At 48.1% G+C, this 13,347-nt stretch overlaps 1 long non-coding RNA gene across 1 annotated transcript; it reads left to right on the forward strand.

Moving 5' to 3' along the window:
• Positions 1–1,248: 1,248 nt before the first annotated feature.
• Positions 1,249–8,901, forward strand: LOC125155863 (uncharacterized). The gene is made up of 3 exons (XR_007148387.1): positions 1,249–1,551; positions 6,274–6,467; positions 8,825–8,901. It is a non-coding gene; the product is annotated as an uncharacterized LOC125155863 (long non-coding RNA).
• The last annotated feature ends 4,446 nt before the right edge of the window (positions 8,902–13,347 follow it).

Below are 13,347 nucleotides of genomic sequence, written 5' to 3' on the forward strand. Positions count from 1 at the left end.
TTGTAGTTTACCAGTGTCCAGAAGTTTGATTTGGTTAACTTCTACTTAACGACTTGCTTTTGGAATCTGGCCCTGAATGAGTGCTTCCTTGGATTCCTCCCCCCAGCCCGCCCCCTTCCTTGGGTTTGTTCTCCACGGCTGGAATCAAGGACTGGACAGTGTGAAATGAAGGGCTGGGGCCATCCACTGTGGGCTTCCAGGATGGCTCCCTGGCAGCGGGAGCGCAGTGACCCTGGAAGGCTGATGTGGACTCAGTTCTCCTGATGTAACATGGCTGGCAAAGCTCCAGCTCTGGAATGTTAGCATATTCTTCCACGCTGGTGGTTCAGCCGGCACATGGGAAATTGGACTCGGGTGGGGCCGTCTGGCAACAAATCCAAACCAAAATGGGAATCAGTCCTTTAAGGCCAACTGTGAAAATGTACGTGGGCCCACAGCCCGAAGGCCCAAGGGGCACTGGGAAGGGCGGAGGTGGAATCAAGAACACTTTTAGTGACGTGCTGCAAACACCCCTTACCCAACCTGGCAGGTCTTTGTGTGTGCTGAGATCGGGCTATGGGAAGGGCCACTGAACATCTTCTCAGGCCAGGGAAAAATGGCAGAGGCACAGCATGTGGGGGAACCTATTTTCAAAGATGTCTTAGATTTTTTGTTGTTGTTGTTGCTCGATTGAGAGCTCTATTCATTTTGGAAAAAAAGAAATGGTAGCCTTCGCAGGAGGCAAAGTAGCTAGCCTCGAGCGGGCTTCTGGGATGTCTCCATCGTGGATTACTCACCTCTTCTAATTGCTCAGGAGAAGGCTGGGGCCGGAGGGGGAGCATCAGGGACATCCACTGCAGGGCTTCTCAACCTGGTCCCATACTGGAATCCCTTGGTGAATATTCTAGAAATACTGATGCCTGGGCTGCATTCCAAGCAAATCAAATCAGAATGTCTGGGGTCCCCACCCGGACATCCACGTGTTCTGATATGGCATTCTGCGGTGCGGCCGAGGTTGAGAAGCACCAAGCTAGGCAAATCTGACATGTGAAGAAATGAACTGTCCAGAGAAGACTCTCACTGAGCCTTCTTGTGCCATGTTACGTTGCTTCTCTTTACTGTAGTTTGGCCATAAATTAAAAGCACACTTCAAGATGTAAGTTTACGAAGTAGCTTTAAGAAATGAGTTCCTTTGAAGGCAAACAGGGATTTAATCACCGGTAATACACTGATGCTTTTTTACAGGAGCGTCTGGCCGGCATGAGCTTATTGTGTCTGGGGCCAGCTGAGCTGAACGTGGGCTCCTTTGCGGCTTCTCCATCGCTGGCCAGCAGGCTGGCCTTCTGTTTCTCCTCCGGAAACCTTGCACACTCCTTTGATTCATGGTGTTAATGGAAAACCTGTAGCTGGTGGTCCGTACATCTGCTGGAGAAACATTTTTCACAGAACTCATCTCATCTGGGGACCATGTGTCCAGGAGAGTTACCAGTTTTGGGCAAAGGGCACATCCAGACCCACGTGCCAGCGTTACCCTCTGGGACATCTGGTTACCAACTAATGACAGGCAGCCAGGTACGCTTACTGGTTTGCTTTGGTCTTGTCCTGTCCAGCACCCCCCCACCCATATTTGCCCATTGCAACTAAAAATTCTTAGCTAGACTTACCAACAATGCCATTTAATCACATTTAGACCAGATTTCAAGGTGTCGCTGGTCTCTATACGAAAACATTTGAATTTCTTCTTGTGTTAAAAGAATGACATGATCTATGATGTAATTTCTAAGGTGTTAAAAAAAATTGCTTGGTCTAGACTAATAGTCTTTAACTCTGACCACTTTAGACTCACCTGGGGCATTAAAAAACACTACTGTCACCTGGGACCCACCTCATAGATTCTGAAGTAGTCAGTCTGGGGGTGGGGCCATGGGGGTGGGACCAAAGCGTGAACACTTCTGAATCTCCTCACTGAGTCTAGCTTGCGGTCTGGGCTGACACTAAAACTGGGCTCCGAGCTCTGGATTCTTCCCTGTGACCTTGGTGCTATTTGCAATTTCATTCATTTTATTTATTCAATGAATTTACGTTTAAGAGGGAAATTTTTTTGAAATACTTCCCTAGGTATCCTTTCCTCCAGTCGTACATGCAGTCTTTTGTTCACCTTTGCAACCTCATTATGGCTAAAGCAGACATTTATCACCCCTGGGAAGGAGAAGGTAGGTACTGCGAAGAAAGGTGATTTGCAACCTTAGATGCCCTTTAGAGCCACTTGGGAAGCTTTAAAAAATTGGCAGTGCCTGGGATCCACTCCAGACTAATTAAATCAGAAGGTGGGGGATGGGTCCAGGGATTACTATAAAAGTACTCCAGGCATAATACTTTTTTGTTATGTGTCCAAGGTGGAGACCGATGATTCTAGTAAGAAATGGATGGCTTACCAACTTACAATGAAATTCTGTTTTTTAAATGGTATTTATTCAGCACTGTTGTTTAAAAAATTATTTTAGAGGGAGAGAGAGAGAAAGTGAGTGGGGGAGAGCAGGAGAAGGAGAGAGAGAGAGAGAGAGAGAGAGAGAGAGAAAGAGAGAGAGAGAGAGAGAAGTGAAATCAAGAGTCAGATGCTCAACCGACTGAGCCACCCAGGTGCCCCTACAATGAGATTCTTATTTCTTAAAATCTTGTGTATTCGAACCCGAAGTTTTGACATTTAAGGGAAAGTATCTACTGACCTGTAATTGGAAAAGATGGAGGTTAGTTTTGTTATTGGTGATAGGACTTGATGATTTACCTTCATAAATATTTATTGAATAACTAGTATATGCAAGGAAACTGTGATTAGAAACACCTGGGAACTTTTGGTTTGTTTACTTTGGGTCAGGAAGGAGACCAGCGTGGATATACGGGTCTGGGTCCCAGCAGGAAAGACAAGGCACGCTCGTACTTGATAAGTATATAGGATTTAATAAAGGGACTGTTTATCATGATACGAGCAGGGTTTAGGGAAACCGATAGGGAGGGGTGCAGCTCGTAGGAATGGCGAGTCACAGGGGGAGCCATGAGCAACCCCAGGCCTGAGGGGCCAGGCAGACTAGCTGTGTTAGGAGGGCACCTGACAGAAGCCACAAGCTTCTTGAGAAGGACACAGCATTGCCCAGGGACCCTTTCCGTATAAGATCATTCTAGTTGAGTTCCTGTCTCACCCAGCCCAGAGAACTAAGTCATTCACAACTGGTCCTGGAGGTGAGCAGGCATAAGTGACAGAGTCTATCTTTTGAAGGTGGGTAAACGAGAGGGAAGGAGTAGGTAGCCCCTGATTCTGGCTTGGGAAACTGGTAATCCCGCAGTTTAACAACCACTGCCCCGTCTCGTGGGACTCTGCCTTTGAGGCTCACCGGGGCTGGAGAGTCTCACGGCAGCACAGAAGACGTCAGCCTGCCATTCATCCATTTATACCTTTACTCATTCTGTGAAATCGAGAAATACTTCCTGAGTGGCTCCCAAGTGCCAGGCATGGTTCTCGCAACAGGAGCTAGAGCGTCGATAGAGAAGCAGCAGAGGAGCCCGCGTCTGACGCAGCTGGCTCCGAACAAAAACATTCACACCTGTCAGGGGATCATGTAGAAAAGCGTCGGCAGTCACTGCCTTAAATCCATTTCTTTTTTTAAAGTTTTTTTATTTAGTTTGAAAGAGATAGAGTGTGTGAGCAGGGGAGAGGCAGAGAGAGAGGGAGAGAGAGGATCCTAAGCAGGCTCCACGCCGTCAGCACAGAGTCCGATGTGGGGCTTGAACTCACAAACCTGAGATCGTGACCTGAGCCGAAACCAAGAGTCGGATGCTTAACGGACTGAGCCACCCAGGCGCCCCTAAAATTCATTTCTTAAAAGGTGCTTTCTGAACTTACATTTGGCATTATGCTTTGAATTCATGGTAAAACCACAATAAAGAGAAGACACTTGGTGTGGAATTGCACTGCTAAATAAGAAGCTGGCTTTGGCACGAACTAGCCACATAGCATCCTACCGTTGTTCTGGAAATTTCTATTTTCAGTTTCTTAGATGTAGGGATGTGACTTGGGCACTGGGGGTGGGGTGGGGGCTGGGAAATGGCCCTGAAGAAATTTAGGAGAGAAAAGAAGCCTTTCCTTGTAGCTGGAGATGGTCTCCATAATAAGGGAGAGAGTTTCATTCATTCATTCATTCATTCATTCATTCATTCACAGACACATTTGTTGGAGGACTGTCATGTGAGGACACAGGGTTGGGTGGCAGGGATCCCCAAATAATGACAGAATCCTTGCCCTCAAGGTGCTGGTGGTTTCCTGGTGATTCAAGTGAGCACGTCACTGTTTACCTGGAGTTTGGTGGGGTTATCCTTGAGGAATCTTTTGAAAATGGTTCATTTGATAAAGGATTTGACCACCTGCCAAATTCTAGCCTGAGTATTTGTGACTTGTGTGCTCTGTGTGTGCACACACGTGCTGGCCTGCACATACGTCCTTCATCTAGAAAGAATTCTCTACTGGGATGAAGTGGGGAGGAAGGACAGAGAAGCACGAAATTTTTCCTTAATGCTTTTCTGGTGCAAAAGTAAGCAGGAACCTAACGCAGCACAGGCTGTGAAGGTAGGAAAATTCTGGTCTACACGATCTTCTCTCTTTTGACTCAGAACCAGGTGATGTCAGCAGGATGTTGGGGTTTCGGGACCAGTCCTAGGGTCCAGTGAAATGGCTCCACTTTATGATCCCTTAGAACAGGGGCCCGTTTTCATGTGAATTCTGCAACGTCTTTGCTGGCAGGTGGAGCGGGGCGGCGGGGGGCGGGGGGGCTTCAAACAAATGGACTTAGCATGTAGGGTTTCTTGTTAGGTTGGCCTCCCTTTGCTAATATCTGGGACTTTTGCCAACGTCTTTGAACACCAAAGGTGAAATCAAAGCCCAGAAGGTGACACGTGTCCGAGAACAGGAGGAAGCCCATTATGTTAATGTGTTCCTCTGTGTCTCTGTCATCATGTACGTGCTTCTGTCCTGACTTTGAGTAGGCGACCTTTAGCTGAGATGTGAGGGTCTGTCCTTCTCATGTCTGACAGCGATGGAGGTTTGTTCCAAATGGAGCAACAGTTAGGCTAGTTGTCCAGTGCTAGTGTCTGTGAGTGAGGAATAGCACCAAGGGAGACCAGGATGGAGTAACTTACCACTGCTCGACCTCGCTGAGAGCCCGAGACCCAACTGGGTCCCAGGAGGACTTGTACAGGAGAGGACTGAGGGGTTTATTTAGGGACATCACAGAGATGCCTTTTGCAGAAACAGGAAAGGAGCAAGGATAGATCCCCTGATAACCCAGGGGTTTGGTGCTTTCTCAGTTCCGGAGGACACAAGGGTAACTCATTGTGGATGGATGCCACCTGGATGCACTAAATTTCTTTATGGATGTGCCCAGGGTGACTTTGGGGTGTTCATGTGGCCCCACAGGCCAGGGTGGGGGGAGCAGTGGCCGCCCCTTGCATCTCTAACCCTGCTGCTGTCAAGGTTCTGCCCTCATTTGCTTCTGATGTGTTTCCTGAACTTCAGGTGACCTATATTTAGATTATGTAAAAAGGGTGGAAAGCAAGTGGCCTTTTTGCTCTAAGGTCAGAGTTCAGCTGTGCTTGATAATGCTGCTTTGATCTCCAGGACCCTGCCTGTCGAGATCTATGGTGTCTGTCAACTAACTTTGCCCCGCACTTGACCTTTTGCTTGCCTGGGCCTGTAGTTACTGCCAAGACTCTAATCCCTCAGCATTGTCACTTCTGGCAAAAAAAAAAAAAAAAAAATCCCAAAAGCCCGAGATTCAGACATTCCAGATTCTGCCCTGGCCCCTTAAAAATACATTTAATGAAGACTTTTTTGAAATAAAAAAACCAAGAGGGTGAAGGAGTGGTTTTAAGAGGAAACTTCAAACAAATTGTAGAGCCAATGATGCAGAGCTCAGCAACAGTAGTTGGCTTGGCCAGAGTCCTATAGAAGGCACTTGGAATCCTAGGAGCTGGCCGGAATGGAGACATTTGCTACGGCTCCCTGTTTGGGAGCAGGTGACCCCTCACCCATCAAAGACAGATGCTTATCTACTGTCCTTCTGAGAATTTCTCCCCGTGCTTTCCTTTGAGTTGCTCATTTTGATATTTTATCATGCAGGCAGCTGAAAAGTACTTCCTTATGTCCAGCTGGAATCTTCGCTACTTAATTTAAAAATCAATTTTCCATCCCTTGTCAATTTCAGTTACTTATTATTATTATTATTATTTTGTATGGGTCCTTTCCAGATGTGCACGTGGTTTCCACAGTGTGGTGAACCAACTTGGACATGATACCCTCAGAGGTCTGACTGCCTCACAGCACGTCAGGACCGTTGGCCCAGGACTCAGGAGGAGTCTGGTCGTCTGCCTGCCTAGAACCTATTGCTTGACCTTGGATAAGTCGCTTTCCCTGTCCAGGCATTGTGTCCCTCCGCTCTAAGGTAAGGGAATCCAATCACATCATCTCTAAGATTTCTTTCAGTTTTGATGCTTGTATGATTTTGCTAAGAGCACTGTATTGAAACAATGAATCTGCTTAACATGTAATAGATACACAATAAATATTTGTCAAGCAGAATTCAATCATAGGGATTTCCACTGAAGGCTTCTTTCAGCACTGGCTGGCTAAACCTTGGAACCGATGTCCTCAGTCCCTTCTGGGAGTGATCTATCTCTATCTCGTGTGGAAGTAGGAACCAGATGGCAGTGGTGAAGACCTTTCTTCACAAGGTGCATCAGGTGCCTGGTACAGGAGTAGTCAGGACTCTCCAGCTCCACAGACAACCTGTTTCTAGTCACTTCTTCTCCATCATAGCCAATTCATTAAAATGCCTCTGTGATTCCAGAAAGAAGGCAAGTGTCCATGAGGAAGAGGTTATAAATACATCCAATTATAAATATATCCCATTAAAAATAGGTATTAACAAGCAGCTCCAGACAGCATTGGGCTTGGCAAACTTAGCCAAGGAGAAAAAAGGAGGCTAATATCCAGAAAGCAATCCAGTTGTCTGTTGAGCAACATGGCTTTGAACTGCGCGGGTCCACATAGTATGTGGATTTGTCTTGATAAATACAACACAGTGCTGTGAATGTACTTTTTCTTATGATTTTCTTAATTATATTTTCTTTTTTCTGTCTTCTAAGAATACAGCATATACTATATGTATAATATGTATAACATACAACAATATGTATAATATACATAACATAATATGTATAACATACATATTATAATATAATATGTATAACATACAACAATGTACTAGTTGACTGTTTATATGATTGGTAAGGCTTCCACTCAACAGTAGGCTATTGGTGGTTAAGTTTCTGGGGAATCAAAACTTTTATGTGGATTTCTGACTGTGCCGGAGGTCAGATCCCACTGTGCAAGAGTCCAATGTAACGTTTTCTTAAATGATTCCTTAGTAATATCTTTGGCGTTGTATATGGCTCTTAACTAGCTACTAAGTAGCGTAGGTGGTCAGAGAAGGGTTTGGCTTAGAGCGCCCAGTAAAAATAGAAGTAGGACTTAATAAAGATTTCTCTGTGTCACAATACGTACACAGAAACTCCAGTGGACGGTTAGGGGTGACTGTGTTCCTGGGACTTTGGAAAGACAGAGTGGCATGCAGTCCCTAACATTCCTGGCTTTTAAAGTCTCCAGAGAGGGGCGCCTTGATGGCTTCGTTGGTTAAGCATCCGACTTTGGCTCAGGTCACGATCTCGTGGTTTGTGAGTTCAAGCCCCGTGTCGGGCTCCGTGCTGACAGCATGGAGCCTGGGGCCTGCTTGGGATTCTGCATCCCCCAATCTCTCTCTGCCCCCCCCCCCCTGCTCCCGCTTTGTCTCTCTCTCTCTCTCAAAAATAAATAAACAAAAACATAAATAAAAGCTTGAGGGTGTGGCTGCCCCTGGAATCAGAGGGCCTGGGCTTCCATACTGGGTCCAGCTGGTCCCAGGCGGGTGACCTTGGGGAAACCAAGCCCTTTCACTGCTTTAAGCCTCAGGTGTGTATTAACAATTACGTGAGGTAACAGAATAGAAAGTAACCTAGCCTAGAATCTGGCATGTGGGAAGAACTCAGATGTCGGCTTCTCGTAGTGGCTGTCTGGGGTCAGGGCCAGTGGAGGACATGCGCCACATTGCAGGAGCTCCCAGGGCCCCTCCCTCAGACCACATGATGCACTCCGATCCCCTCTCCATGAGTCTGTGGAGTTTCTGTGGCAAAATGCCACAGACTGGGTGGCTCAGACAGCAGGAGCCGATTTTCTCCCAGTTCTGGAATCTGGAGCCCGAGATCAAGGTGCTGACAAGGGTTGGTTTCCCAGAGGACTCTCCACTTGGCTGGCCTGCAGGTGGCTGCTCTCTTGCTGTCTCTTCACATGGCCATCCCTCTGGGCACACCCCCCCCACCCCCGGTGTCTCTCTGCGTGTCCTAATCTCTTCTTATAAGGACGTGGGGCAGATTGGATTATGGCCACCCTAACACTTTTATTTCAATTTTGACATCATCGTCTCTTTAAATGTTTTTTAAGTTTATTGATTTATTTTGAAAAGAGACAAAGGGGGGGGAGGGCAGAGAGAGAGGGAGGGAGAGAATCCCAAGCAGGTTCTGAGCTGTCAGCACAGAGCCTGATGTGGGGCTTGAACCCACAGACAGTGAGGTCATGACCTGAGCCCAAACCGAGAGTAAGACGCTTAACTGCCGGGGCCACCCAGACACCCACGTCATCGTCTCTTTAAAGGCCTTGTTTCCATGGTCACATTCTGAGGTACTAGGAATAGGACTTTGTTTGCAGGGAGGGAGACAGAATTCAGTCCACGAGGCCCAGGCACCCACTGAGCCTGCGCGTGGAACTAAGACCTTACGGTCCCGGCCGTGTCAGGCTTTGCAGTTCAGCTCCCAGATGAGCATCTGTGCTCAGGTCAGTCCTCTCTGCTCCCTCCTCCCTTCCTCTTCTGGGAGGAAGACTCAAGCTAACACCCCCATTTTTACAAGGGAACACTGCTCCCTTTTTAGGAGGCTTGATGTGTGGTCACTCAGGTTTACAACCAAGGACACTGAAGTCCCTGTGTCCTAGGGGAAACCCCCAGGGAACTTGGGGGGACTCTGAAACCACCTCATAAAATGGCTCCCGAGCGCCGAAGGCTGGGCTGTGTGAGGCCATGAGACAGAACGCCAGAGCCACACCCCAAGGGGCCCGAAGGGGGTTCCCATCTTCTGTGGCTTTCTCTTTTCTTCCCTCGGCACCCCGCCTACATGGTGAGTCATCGCAAACTCCAAACACCCAGCCAGCTGTTTGGAATAGAAGAAGCAACCACGGTCAGAGGCATCTTGGGCCCAAACTCTCCCTCTCCTCCCTCCCCCCCTCCATCTCCCACTCTCCATCTCCATATGCATCATCTCCATCATCTCCATCATCTGCATCATCTGCATCATCTCCATCATCTGCATTATCTGCATCATCTCCATCTCCATCATCTCCATCATCTCCATCATCTGCATCTCCATCATCTCCATCATCTCCATCTTCTCTATCTTCTCCATCTCCATCATCTCCATCATCTGCATTATATGCATCATCTCCATCTCTGTCATCTCCATCATCTGCATCATCTCCATCTCCTTCTCATTGTTCGGTTTTCCAACTCTCTCTTTTCCCCCTCTTCTCATTCTCACCCTCTCAAGGCTTAATTTGATTATCTGGAGACACTGGGTCTTTGCCAGTCAATGTCTGATCTATGGAAAAATTAGTATTTACCAAACTAATAGTTACAGCAAAGCCCTTAAGCCATGTTTCTTCCCGACGCAAGATCACTTTTCTTGTAATTCTTACCTAGAGTGTTAGCGTCTCACGAACAGGGGCCATGTTGTGCTCTCCACAACCCTCATACCTTCCACACAGAAATACACAAACACTATTTGCAGAGAGAGATGAAACTTTTAATAATAATAATACTCTCTGAAAAGCTCAGGCCTGCAGTTAGTTTTTTTCCAATGTTATTTTTGAGAGAGAGTAAGCCAGGGAGGGGCAGAGAGGGGGGGGGGGGGCACAGAGGATCCAAAGCAGGCTTTGTGCTGACAGCAGAGAGCCTGACACGGGGCTCAAACTCACGAAGTGTGAGATCGTGACCAGAGCCGAAGTCCGATGCTTAACCGACTGAGCCACCCACGTGCCCCAGGCCTGCAGTTAGCTTTAAAGACACTTAGTAAGCCCCTCCGGGACCCAGACCTGGAGGTGCCAGCGCGCCAAAGCCCAGCTTCATCACTTCTGGTGATTCAGTTTGAGCCACTGAGCTCAGCAATAGATACAGTTGATTTAAAGAACAAGCCTCAAATATGGCTTTTGACACTAAACCATAAAGCAGAAAATCATGTAGTTTTCATGGACAAAAATGCCTGCATCAAATGCAGCACCTTATCAACTCAAAATGATTTTGTCATGATTATCTGTTTAAAAAAACCACTTTTTTTGTATATCAATACAATGGAATGCTACTTGGCAAGGAGAAAGAATGAAATCCTGCCATTTGCAGCAACGTGGATGGAACTGGAAGGTATTATGCTGAGTGACATATGTCAGTCAGAGAAGGACAGGTGTCATATGTTTTCATTCATATGTGGATCTTGAGCAACTTAGCAGGAGACCATGGGGGAGGGGAAGGGGAAAAACAGTTACAAATAGAGAGGGAGGGAGGCAAACCATTGTTCTCTCTTAAATACAGAGAACAATCTGAGGATTGATGGGGGGTGGGGGAGAGGGGAAAGTGGGTGATGGGCACTGAGGAGGGCACTTGTTGGGATGAGCACTGGGGGTTGTATGGAAGCCAATTCGATGATAAATTATATTAAAAAAAAGACCAAAACCTTTTTTCCCCTCTTTTGGCTTCAAAGTTAGAAATTCCCTCGTAGGTACTTGGTCTAATATTGAAGTCCCTGACGTTCTGCTGAAGTCCAATGCCTTCAAGTTTGCTTCAGCAGACAGGGGCCGTGGACTCTGAACCCGGTCTTGACCTCATTTGCTCTTTCTGTCCCTCACTCTGCCGTCGGAGGAAGATGGGGCTCATGAGAAAATCGAACGGATTTTGGTTTCCCATCTCTGACCTTTCCCACACTCCTCTACACTTAGTGGAAATAAGAAATAAAGATTGGGCACAAGCGTGAAGCATGTACCTGTTCACTCATCTAGTCATTCAACAGTTATTTGTTTAGCACCTATTATGTGCCAGACATTTTCCAGTCCAGGCACTACAGAGATGAGAAAGAGATCCCTGCCTGCAGGAAGCCCACAGTCTACTGGGGGGTAGACGTGCAACCAAATCATTCCTGTATACTGACATATGAAAAATACGTATGAAACACTATAGGAGAACCGAAGAGGGGTCTGTCTCTTTGCATGAACAGATGGAAGGTTGGACACCTTGGAATGAAGCCTTGAAGGGTGAGCCCAGTTTTGCTAGATGGCGTGGAGTGGGAAGGACCACCTAGGGCTGTGGTGTCCCACATGGTAGCCAGTAGCCACATATGACTATTTAGATTTAAGTTACTTAAAATTAAAACAAAAAAGTTAATTTCTCAGTTGTTCTGACTTTACTTATTTATTTAGATAGAGAGAGAGAGAGAGAGAGGGAGAGGGGTGCAGAGAACGAGGAAGACTGAGAATCCCAAGCAGGCTCTGCACTGTCAGTGCAAAGCCCAGCTCCGGTTTCGAACTCATGAGCCATGAGATCATGACCTGAGCTGAAATCCAGAGTCAGACGCTTAACCGGCTGAGCCACCCAGGCGTCCCAACATTTCAAGTACTCAAAAGCCACACCTGGCTAGTGGCTCTCACATTGGACAGGAAAGATACAGAACATTTCTATCACTGCAGAAAGTTCTACTGGACACAGCTGTTGTGGGCAGGAAGGACAGCGTGCTGACTTCTGGGACGCCGTCGGCTTTGGTCTGAAAACGCTTCCCTGAGGCTGCTTTTTGTGCCACGAGCCTCGGGACCTTCAGCGCTGCCTTGTGACAGAGACTGGTCCATGGGGCACGGCCTGGAAGGCTGGGTGCCCAGTGACCACAGCATGAGGCTGCCGGGTAAGCTGTCCTCGAGGGCCAGCTGCTCTGGGGGCGGGGCAGTGGATGCGGACTGGCGGTTATCAGCAAGGACACGGCAGCTGGCTTCAGTGGCATGTGACCTCAACATCTGCCTCCATTGCACATCCAGTGGACATCTAAACCCGAGCCCCGCATCCCTCATGCCCACCTGCTTCCCCACAGTCCTGCCCCCTCAGGTGATGGCATTCCCACTCTCCCAGCTGTTCGGGCCCAGGCCCTGGTGAGTACCTTACACCCCTCTCTTCTCCCGGCCCTAACCCTCCACCTAACCTATCAGGAAGTCCTGTCGGCTCTACCTTTCCAACATGGCTGGTGCGGGCCTCTTCCTCCCATCTCCATTGCTGCCGCCATGTTGAAACTCCATTACCTTTCACCAGGATTTCTGCAGCAGCCCCCTCACTGGTGTCCCAGGTGTCCCCCTTGCCCGCTCCCGTACCTTCTGTCCCCAGTAGAGTGGCTGGAGTGATAGTGCTAATAGTTAGGTCATTTCCTTCCTCTGCTTAAAAGCCTCCAAATTCAGAGTAAAGGTTAGAATCCTTACAATGTCCTGTAAAACCCTCTGTGACTGTAGAACCTGGCCCCGTTCCCTCTCTGACTTCATCTATTACTATTCCCCCCCTGCGTCCTCTGCTCCAGCTACATTTGCCTCCTCCCTGTTCCCAAGGGCCTTTGCTCTGGCTGTCCCCTCTGCTTGGAAAGCCTTTTCTCCAGATACCCGTACGCAAACTCCCCTCTTCCTTCGGATCTTTGCCTAACCGTCAACTTCTCAACGAAGCTCATGGCAATCTTATTTAAAATAGTAACCTGCACGCCTCCCTGTCTTTCCCGGCACCTCCATCCCCATTACCCTATAATGCTCTTTTCTCAAATAGCGCACAGCACCTAGCCTGCCTCTTCGTTCATGGGTTGGTTGGACTCATTTTTGCTTTGCCGTCTCCCCTCCCTAGAACAGAGGCCAAGCGAAGCCAGGGGACTTTGTCAGTTGCATTCCCTGAGATGGCCTATGTGCCTGGAGCCCACAGGGGTTCAGCTGTGTTCATTTGTTCTCATCCCGAGCTGCTCTCTCCGCTGGGAAGCAGGTCGTGTGTACGTATGAGCCAATCGGCAGCCTGGGTCGGCAGCCCTCGCCTCCCCTTAGGCTTGCTGAGCGGGGCTCCAGGGGCGGACGGACTTACCGAAATTCTCAAGCGGAAGCTAGAGGCTTGGCCCTCAGGCGAC

Source organism: Prionailurus viverrinus, chromosome F1 (assembly GCF_022837055.1).
Source record: "Prionailurus viverrinus isolate Anna chromosome F1, UM_Priviv_1.0, whole genome shotgun sequence".
In the NCBI taxonomy this organism is placed as follows: domain Eukaryota; kingdom Metazoa; phylum Chordata; class Mammalia; order Carnivora; family Felidae; genus Prionailurus; species Prionailurus viverrinus.